Source organism: Solanum tuberosum, unplaced genomic scaffold, assembly GCF_000226075.1.
Source record: "Solanum tuberosum cultivar DM 1-3 516 R44 unplaced genomic scaffold, SolTub_3.0 scf00193, whole genome shotgun sequence".
In the NCBI taxonomy this organism is placed as follows: Eukaryota; Viridiplantae; Streptophyta; class Magnoliopsida; order Solanales; family Solanaceae; genus Solanum; species Solanum tuberosum.
The window spans coordinates 901,368-912,171 of record NW_006239118.1 but is presented as its reverse complement, the minus strand read 5'-3'; the positions used below and the strand labels follow the sequence as shown (position 1 = coordinate 912,171).

The 10,804-nt window shown below is 39.4% G+C and overlaps 1 long non-coding RNA gene across 1 annotated transcript; it reads left to right on the top strand.

Annotated features, from left to right (window-relative positions):
* The first annotated feature begins 5,217 nt into the window (after nucleotides 1–5,217).
* Nucleotides 5,218–10,457, top strand: LOC107062052 (uncharacterized). The gene is made up of 2 exons (XR_001474397.1): nucleotides 5,218–7,905; nucleotides 10,169–10,457. It is a non-coding gene; the product is annotated as an uncharacterized lncRNA (long non-coding RNA).
* Nucleotides 10,458–10,804: the final 347 nt, after the last annotated feature.

Here is a 10,804-nt window from a genome sequence, read left to right as displayed (position 1 = left end):
GAATTTGGAGGTGAGAAACTATCGGATCCTTAGACAACTCAAGTGACTTCCCCTGTCTCCGTTACCTCCCATAAATTTTCAGCTTAAAGCTTTTATCTTCACTATTACCTTTATTCATCGAAAAAAACCTTTGATTTTCACTAACCATGGTTGGTAGTTCTCTCTGCATACAAGAACAAGTTGCTGACGTGAATTTGATGATAACGTGTTTGTTAGTTCTTTCAATATCATTCAACAAGATCTCCATGCCTTAGTTTCTCAATTCAATTTCTTAATTCTCCCAAGTAATTTAAGGCAATTGGCTTTGTTAGAAAATGTGTTTCAAAATGCTGAACATTTGGGGTCCGGGGGTTTGGGGGTTGGGGTGAAGGAGTGCTCTTTAATCACTCAACTTCTCTTGAACACAATTAGAGGAGGTGATTCTTCTTTATTTCACTCAACTTGCTTAACAGCCAAAGTGCCCAGGTATTTATTGGACTTCTTTTAGCATGTGTATATCTACTACATGTACCTTCAATTCTCAATTTTTTTCTCTTTCCTAGTTCATGAACAAAGATAGTTATTGTTAAATTAATTTTCCTTATACACAAATTAATATAATTCATGTATCACAAAAAATCTAAGAAAGCAAAAGTTTATTCACCAACAAAATGATGTAAGGTGTTCCTGCTATTAAATACCCATGTAAATTGTCTTTGTTACTTTACCTCACACATGTGCATTCTTATTGAAAGACAGATCTCTTCTGCTCAAAGTAATGATGCTATGGGTTATCACTTTAAGGTGAAGCCATACGTTTTAGTTAATGTGCCATTCAACTAATGACTTGCAAACTAAAAAAGATGAAAAACATTATTCTTTGAATCTCAAATTTGAAAATCTGGAGTGATATCAATATTATCGAATAATGGGTGTTGAAATCAGTTGTTTAATTGGAATTTAATTATTATAATACTAAATTCATATACATTGATACTCCATATCTGAAAAAAGTGCACACTTTAAGCTCTTAGGAGCTTGTCGCTTTAATTCCTTTTCACATTTAAAAATATTTTTTGACTTTAGATTCATACAACTATAACATATTTTCCCCATTTTTATTTCTCTGCTTTTATTTATGCTGGTGGTTCAATTCATAACATTCCCTTCTTGTTCGAGATTGATTGTCTGTAAGATCTTTGTTAGAAACTCGAGGAACTACAATTTGATGTTAGCTCCATTATTCATAAATATTCTTATTTTGGGAACTGATAAATATTCTTATTTTTGGAACTGAATTTGTCCAACAATCAGCACCTTATAATAACTACATCATTATTTCCTTTCTCATGACTAGCTAAGTTACAACTTTATTGTGTTCCTCTGAGATTGTTATGTTGATGTTTCTGGTACTTTTTCTCTTGTTCAGAAAACCAGTGTTGTTATACATATGGATTAATAACGTATATTGGAATACTGCTTGTGAATAGGTCCTCCAACGCAGACAGGAAACGGCTTCTGCTGGGCTAACAATTAAAGAACTAAATGACTTTCTTGATCACTTGGCTCATTTTTTTGGATGAGTGTGTTTGGTATGGAATAATATGTTTCTAGTTTTTTCAAGTTTGATTAGTCAAATGTTTTTGGAAAACATTTATCTTAAAAATAAAGAAAAATATTTTTCTAGAAGTAGGAAAAATAAATTGAATACTGACAACACACGCTAAGTAGAGATAGGAGGTAGGAGTAGGAGTAAGTAGTAATTAGGACTAGGATTAGGATGTGTAGGATTATGAGGTAGGATTAGGGTTAGGATTAGAATTAGGATACGGAGGTAGAATCAGGATTAGGATTATTAGGATTAGGATTAGGAGGTAGGATCGGGATTGGGAGGTAGGATTAGGTGGTAGGATTAGGATTAGGATTAGGATAAAGATTAGAGTTAGGATTTAGGATTATGATGTAGGATTTAGGATTGGGTGGTAGGATTAGGATAAGGACTAGGCTTTAGGATTAGGATAAGGACTAGGCTTTAGGATTAGGATAAGGACAAGGACTAGGCTTTAGGATTAGGATTAGGATTAGTATTAGGATGTAGGAATAGGAGGTTCAATTAGGATTAGGATTAGGAGGTAGGATTAGGATTAGGATTAGGGTTAGGAGGAAGGATTAAGATTAGAGTAGGAGACAAGATTAGGAGATAGGATAAAGTGGTAGGAATAGGATTAGGATTAGGAAGTAGGAATAGGAGGTAGTATTAGGAGTACAGTAGGAGGTAGTATTAGGATTAGGATTAGGAGTAGAGTAAGAGATAGGATTAGGATTATGATTAGGAGTAGGATTAGGAGTAGGATTAGGAAGTAGGAATAAGAGGTATGATTAGGAGTAGGAGTAGGATTAGGATTAGGATTAGGAAGTAGGATTAGGATTAGGAGTAGAGTAGGAGGTAGGAGTTGGATTAGGATTAGGAGTAGGATTAGGAGTAGAGTAGGAGATAGGATTTGGAGGTAGGATTAGGATTAGGAGTAGGATTAGGATTAGGATTAGGATTAGGAAGTAGGAATAGGAGATAGGATTAGGATTAGGATTAGGTGTAGGGTTAGGATTAGTATTAGGATGTAGGAATAGGAGGTATGATTAGGATTAGGATTAGGAGGTAGGATTATGATTAGGGTTAGGAGGTATGATTAGGAGGTAGGATCAGGATTAGAATTATGACTAGGAATAAGATTAGGATTAAGATGTAAGATTAGTATTAGGATTAGGATTAGGCAGTAACAGGGGACAGTAGAAGTAGCAGGAGCTGTAGGAGGTAGTAGTAGTAGCAGAGGACGGTAGCAGGTAGCAGTAGCATGGACAATAGCAATAACGTGGTAGTATTAGCAGGAACTGTTAGCAGAAGTTGTAGGAGGTAGCAGATAGTAGTAGCAGGGGGCGGTAGTAGCAGGAGCTTTAGGTGGTAGTAGGGGACAATAGCAGTAGTAGTAGTAGGAGCTTTTGGAGGTAGCAAGGGATAGTAGCGGTACAAGTATTAGCAGCAGTAGCTGGAGCTGGAGCTGTAGGAGGTTGCAGTAGCAGGCTTATGAGTAGGAGTAGGAGTAAGACTATGAGCGGGAGCGGGAGGTAGGAGTAGTAGGAATAGGATTAGAATTAGGATTAGGATTAGGATTAGGCAAACAGTAGTAGTAGCAGTAGCGGGAGTTGTAGGAGGTAGCAGTTGTAGGGGACAGTAGCATTAGCAGGAGCTATACGAGTTAAGCAGGGGACAATAGCAGTAGTAGGAGCTGTAGGAGGAAGCAGTAGCAGTAGCAGGGACAATAATAGTAGGTGGTAGAAGTAGCATTAGCAGGCTTATGAGTAGGAGTAGGAGTAAGACTACGAGTGGGAGCGGGAGGTAGTAGTAGGAATAGGATTAGAATTAGGATTAGGATTAGGCAAACAGTAGGTATCAGTAGTAGGGGACAATAGCATTAGCAGGAGCTATACGAGGTAAGCAGGGGACAATAGCAGTAGCATTAGCTGGAGCTTTAGGAGGAAGTAGTAGTAGGGACAATAATAGTAGGTGGTAGAAGTAGCAGGAGCTGTTAGCAGAAGTTGTAGGAGGTACCAAGTGACAATAGTAGTAGCAGGAATAGCAATAGTAGTAGCACTAGTAGGAGCTTTAGCTCGTAGTAGGGGACAATAGCAGTAGCAGGAGCTGTAGGAGGTAGCAAGCGATACTAACCGTAGTAGGAGTTGTAGGTGGTAGGAGGTAGTAGTAGCAGAGGACACTAGCAATAGCAGGAATTGTAGGTGGTAGCAGGGACAGTAGCAATAGCAGTGGCAGGAGCTGTAGTTGGTAGCAAGGAAAGTAGTAGTAGCAGGAGCTGTAAGAGGTAGCAGGTAGCAGTAGTAATGGACAGTAGCAGTAGAAAGGGACAGTAACAGGAGCTGTAGGTGGTAGCAAGGTACAGTAGCAATTGTTGTAGGAGGTAGCAAGTAGCAATAGCTGGAGCTGTAGGATATAGGAGGTAGCAGGAGCAGGGCAGGCTTATGAGGAGTAGGAGCGGGAGGTAGGAGTAAGAGTAGTAGTAGGAGTATTAGGATTCGGATTAGGCAAACAGTAGTAGTAGCAGTAGTAGAAGTTGTAGGAGGCAACAGTAGTAGGGGGCAGTAGCTTTAGCATGAGCTGTAGGAGGTAGTAGGGGACAGTAGCAATAAGAATAGCAGGAGCTTTAGGAGGTAGCACGACATAGTAGCAGTATTAGTAGTAGTAGCAGTAGTAGGAGCTGTAGGAGGTAGCAGTAGAAAGCTTATGAGTAGAAGTAGGAGTAAGAGTAAGAGTTGGAATGGGAGGTAGTAGTAGGAGTAGTAGTAGAAGTAGGATTAGAATTAGGATTAATATTAGGCAACCAATAGAAGTAGCAGTAGCAGGAGTTTTAGGAGGTAGTAGTAGTAGGGGACACTAGCAGTAACATTAGCTGGAGCTGTAGGAGGTAAGCAGGGGACAGTAGCAGTAGTAGTAGCAGGAGTTGTAGGAGGTAGCAGTACCAAGGGACAATATGAGTAGCAAGAGTTGTAGGAGGTAGTAGATAGTAGTGCGGGGGGCAATAATAGTAGTAGTAGCAAGAGCTTTAGGTGGTAGTAGGGGATACTAACAGTAGCAAGAGCTGTAGGAGGTAGCAGGTAGCAGTAGCAGGATTTGTAGTTGGTAGTAGGGGACAGTAGCAATAAAACTAGCAGGAGATGTAGTTGGTAGTAGGGGACAGCAGCAGTAGCAGGAGCGGTAGGAGGTAGCAGGTAGTAGTAGCAGGGGACAGTAGCAGTAACAGGAGCTGTAGGTGGTGGCAGGGTACAATAGTAGTTGCTGCTCTAGGAGGTAGCAAGTAGCAAAAGCTGGAGCTGTAGGAGATAGGAGGTAGCAGGAGCAGGGGCAGACTTATGAGTAGGAGTAGTAGGTAGTAGTAGTAGGAGTATTAGGATTCGGATTGGGGAAACAGTAGTAGTAGCAGTAGGAGTTGTAGGAGGCAGTAGTAGTAGGGGGAAGTAGCCGTAGCATTAGCAGGAGTTGTAGGAGGTAGTAAGGGGTAGTAGCAGTAGCAGGAGCTTTAGGAGGTAGCAAGGGACAATAGCAGTAGTAGTAGTAGCAGTAGCAAGAGCTGTAGGAGCTAACAGTAGTAGGCTATGAGTAGGAGTAGGAGTAAGAGTAGGAGCGGGAAGTAGGAGTAGGATTAGGATTAGGCAAACAGTAGTAGTAGTAGCAGTAGTAGCAGGAGCTGTAGGAGGTAGCAGTAGCAGGACCTGTAGGATGTAGCAAGGGACAGTAGCAGTAGCAGGAGTTGTAGGAGGTAGAAGGGGACAGTAGCTATAGTAGTAGTAGTAGTAGCAAGATTTGTAGGAGGTAGCAGGTAGCAGTAGCAGGGACAGATCAGTAGCAGGAGCAAGGTTCAGGGGCATGCTTATGAGTGATGTAGGTGCAGGGGCAGACTTATGAGTAGGAGTGGGAGTAGGAGTAGGAGGAGAAGGGGTAGAATGTACGAGTTAGGGGTAGGAATAACTGTAGGAGTAGGAGTAGGAGTAGGAGTAGGAGGAGGTAGCAAGTACCCGGTAGACTAGTCAATGTGCATGCACGTTGACCTTCTCAACTACTATTATTTAAAGAAAAACTATACCCTAGTGAAGGGATTATTGGATATTCATCCCTTTTTGTGATAACACTGTTGGATATCCTATCTTAGATTTGACTCATTGGATCTGGTTGTGGGTTTGTTTTTCATTAAAAGATAACTCAATATTAAACAGTGTAAAATGGAGTAACAAAAAAAGAATGATTAGAGCGATCTATGTCCCAAAGTATCGGAGCAATCTATGTCCCAAAAGTCAAGGACCTTAAAAAACCAATGAGTTGGCTTTGATGGGATTTTGCGTTCCCACTTCCCATCTGATAGTACTAAGTTGATCTACGTGAAACAAGTGTTGACATGGTTCTGGGTGATTTCAAGCGTAAAGATCAACCTTTATAAATATGAGATCTTTCTCATTGGCAAGGTAGAGAATATTGAGGCCCTAACTAATGTGTTAAATTGTGAGGTTGGGGCTCTTTCCATGACTTATCTTGGCTTACCCTTAGGAGCATCTACAAAGGACCAAGCAACTTGAAACTCGGTTATAGAGAGGGTAGAGAAGTGGCTTGCTAGTTGGCAAATAGGTACTTATCAAAAGGGGGAAATGAAGTGTTAATCAAGAGCACGTTAGTATACATATTTTATGTTATTGCTTCATGCTCTGCTCAGTGTTACGGGAAAGTTGCATAAACTTCAAAGGTTACTCATGGCATGGTTTAAGCGGGGAGGGAAAGTTTCCGCCTAGTAAATTAGGAGTTTGCACCACTCCATAGTGTTGGGACTTGGGGTGGACTTGGGATTATTGATCTAAGGGGTCGTTTGGTTCGCTGTCTAAGTTATCCTAGAATTATAGTCTTGGGATTATAATCATTGGACTAATTTAACTCACCTGGGAGATGGGATAAAATAATACCAAGTTGGAAACAATGAAGAAACTCATAAATTTAATTTTTATCATAGTAGTGGAAACAATGAAGGAACTCATAAATTTAATTTTGATCATAGTAGTGGAAAAAATGTAACTCATGGAAATGAAGTAATGAGGTTTCAAGAATAATTGAGGGATATCATGATACTCGTAACGTAATACATGAACACTTCACCACTTTCATGTGTAATTGAAGGCATAATTCACTTATTGAAAAGATTAGTCGGGTTTGAAAAACCTTGCCTGGGGAGAACAAATAGAAATTCCCACATGGAAATAGTTAGTTTTACGTACCTTAATCGCTCTAATAGATCCAAAGGAAAAACCCAAATTTTAAAAATCCCCCAAATCCTCATTTGAACCCTTGAGAAGGGTTTTCTTGAAAACCCTATGTTGTAGAGTAGAATCTCGTTAAGAACCCATATACGAGTGTAAGAATAGCTTAGAAGTATATGAAGGACCTTACCTTGGTGTGGGAGGATGAGGAGAGGAGAGGAGAGCAGTGGAGAGAATAGTCGTGCTAGGGCTTGGAGAAGTGAACATTGGGATAAAAATGTGAACTAGTGCTGCTCTTTGCATCACAACTTCTCTGATAGAGGTGAAACTTTCCATCACCTACTGTGCAAAGATGGAAAGAAATGCCATGACCATCTTGCTGCTCTTTGGTTACCCTGCTGGTTTGTTATATTATATTCTATCCTAAACTTCTTTGTTTTAATGAAATTTTTCTGATACCTAAGAGCTCAGCAGTTCAGTTACCGTAGTTTCAGACATCGTGCTACATATCCATACCTAGACTTGTTGTATTGTTAAACCTTAGATCTGTCATTTGTTGCATTGTTTACTTAAAGCCTAGACCTGTTGCAGGATGCTTGTGGAATGCATACTTCAGTTGTAGATTATGCATACAAGCAGTTGTAGAAAATAAAGCCAAGCAGTTGTAGATTATGCATACTTCAGTTGTAGATTAGTGACCATTATTTTAGAAAGAACTTGATCAGATACTTTGTTGCTCCACTATTTACAATTCACCTAGCTTGTTATCCTTACGCTTCACGAAGATATATTTTATTGTTTTATCAGAGCAGAGAAGACTTCGATTCTGTCTGATCTAATCAGGAAAACAAATGCTCAAGAAATGAAATGGATTATAATGATAATTCTCAAAGGTTTGATATTTTTTTTGCCAATGCTTAAACTCTAGGATCTCCTTCCATGGCCAATGATGTCAATTTGCCACTGATTTTATATCATTTAGATCTGAAATTGGGAATTAGTGAAAAGAGCATCTTTCACGAATTCCATCCAGATGCAGAGGACTTGTTCAATGTCACATGCGATTTGAAACTAGTTTGTGAAAAGTTGAGGGACAGAAGTCAATGGCATAAACTCCAGGTTTGCTTTCAGTTCTCATATTGAACCTTATGACATACGTCTTATCGTGACTTGGTACTTTTGGTAGAGATATTGGATCTTCCACCAGTTGATTTTAAAGTAAAATTTTAAAATCTCATCCTTTTTACCTTGGTAACTAAGGTACATCTTTGCCTACAATTTGGTAGATATTTGCTCATTGCTTGCATTTGGCGACAATCCTATTGTAACTTCTTGTCCAAGAGATGAGCAAATGCTTTATTTCCTTAATGAGAGTGCTTATGTTGATGGTCTGCTATTCTAAGTTTTTCTCTCATTTCCTTCACTGGTCGATCAGCCCACTCTTTTTTCAAATCTTGATTTAGAAAGTCACAGATAAGTGATTGGGCATTTTGGGAAGAAAGGATAAGATGACAGGTTTGTGAAGTGTTGAAAGCTATGTCTCAAGCAATGATTAATTGATTTTCCACATTGGTGGAGTTAAACGTGTGTCTTCTTATATGGTCTCGGGCAATCCTCAACTAGCTTTTGAGGTTGAGTTACAGGTAAGATTTATTTTCTTAATATCCCTATTATTGGTTTACCTAATGTCGAGTCCTCATTTTCAACACACTTAGATGTTTAGTGATTGGAGTACTTTAAGTGTTCCACATTGGTTGAGGGAATGACTTGTTCTCCCATTACATAGTCCGATAGTCGTGGACAATTCTCACCTTATGAGCTAGGCCAAATCCGAAGTTCAAATTACAAGTTCACCTAATTCTATGACAAGCCACAAATGGCTAGAAACTTAGAAACTGTCCAACTGCCGAAGCATGTGCGCGGCACACGTAGGCAACCTTCAAATCTGGCGCGAAATGCCCACTCTGGCACCCAGCTTCGTGCCTTGCCCACATGCCTACCTTGTGGGAAGGTTTTGCCCCACACAACTTGCCATTGGTGCCCAATCTCCTTAGCTGTATGCCTTGCCCAGCTCATAGCCCACAAACTTGTCTTAGCCACAATCATGCAACAATCATAGCCTTGTCTTGCCTTAGCCTGTCCTGCCCATGTCATGATTAAGCCATTCCACAGCCAAGGTCTTGCCTCAAGTAAACTTGATCTTAATTAACATCATTGAGTCATGGCTAGGTTTATTATGTTAATCCCTAGTACAGCCAGAGCCACCCGAGCCATCAAGCTAAGAGTCTAGCTGGTCCTTATGGATACCTATGACTTCTGACATCCGATAGACCTAAATCATATGGGCCCTCATGGGTGCTGGGGATTAAGTTTCAATCTGTGTGCTTCATTAGGTCAAATTCCTAGTTTACTATATTGGGAACTTGGTAAAAAATCTCCAATTTAGACACTTGATTCTCATGATTCTATGGTTAAAATCCAACCAAAATTGAATATGATCATCCACTTATGTCAATGGTATGGGTTGATATCTATCAGAGTGGGTAAAAGTCCCACATTGGTTGGGGAATGGACGGGTGGTCTCCTTATATGGACTTGGACAATCTTTCCCCCATCGCATTTGCGAGCCATAATTCACATTTGCAGTCGACTCTCTGCATTTGGGGAGAGTCTTCTACTTTTGTGGTTGCACCAGTACTAGACTTTTCAGTAATACTCAATTGAATTAGTGTGAAAACATCCCTGAGCTCTCGGGTTTTCAACCCGACCATCCCAACAAGTCCCAAATGGTTATACAAACTTATTCAAAGCTTCAAAACGCAATTTCAACCATAAAATGCTCAAGATCAGGGGTCAGGTTGTTACAATTCTTTAGTTTGATGCATATCTTCTTTGACGAGGTCTGGGAGCATGTTCACTGGTTTTTATTTCATTTTCTTTGTCTAATGTCACTTTCCAGTTCAGATATTGTAAATTTCACTCTTATTTGGTTGTTTGATAAAGTTTTACACGTTTTCCATGACAACCTTGAATCAGTGATCATGTCCATATGAATATAAATTGTGGAATCTTTGTGTTCTGCAGTGATCTTGACTTCACCACTTATGTAGTCAGTCTGTCTTGAGTAACAAGTGTTGTGCTCTTCCTGCTAAGTGTTGTGTCTTCCTGCTGCAATTATTCTTTCATTTATGAGATATCTATATCTGAATTCATTCTCTGAAGTAATTCAATATGGTTATGAGTCTTTTCAGTTTTCTGTAAAGTTTTCAATGCCTTTTAACACATAGTAAAAAGAATGTAAATTATATGGATTTAGGATGACTGATGTATAATTCCAATATACTTCAGACTCGAATTCTGATTTTAGTGTATATTTTTGCAGGTTCATTTCTTTTTGCAGAGTGCGCACTGGAGTTGGGACACTGTTTTCTGTTGTACCTTTTGTTTTATTACACTGAGCCCTATTTGCTACATATAATCCTTTTCCATGTAGGACTGTTAAGAATGGTTTTCTTGCGTGTTGCACCTTATCTTGTGAAAAATGTACAGTATTTTACTTTTGGCGTCTGTCTGAGTTGCAACAGATATATATTTAGGCATCGGTCTGTTTCTAGTCAGTATTTCTAGTCATTAATCTTTGTGAGAAATAAAGGAGAGAAGTATTATTGCATCGTGTTGACTATATTATTAGAGTGAGCCTTATTTATAGACGCTAAATATAATCCTTTTCCATGTAGGACTATTCTAACACTCTCCCTCAAGGTGGCGCATACAAGTCATATGTATTGGGCTTGTTATTGATGTAACTAATATAAGGACCGAGCAGTTGTTTGATCCAAACTAGCTTGCAAGTTGCTATGACCATTGCTCGATATTCTGCTTCTGCACTAGATCGAGCAACTATGTTTTGTTTCTTTCTCTTCCTGGACACCAAAGTACTGCCTAGTAAAAACACAATATTCAGATGAGTAATGTCTATCAAAAGGATCACCTTTCCAATCGACATATGTATATCCAA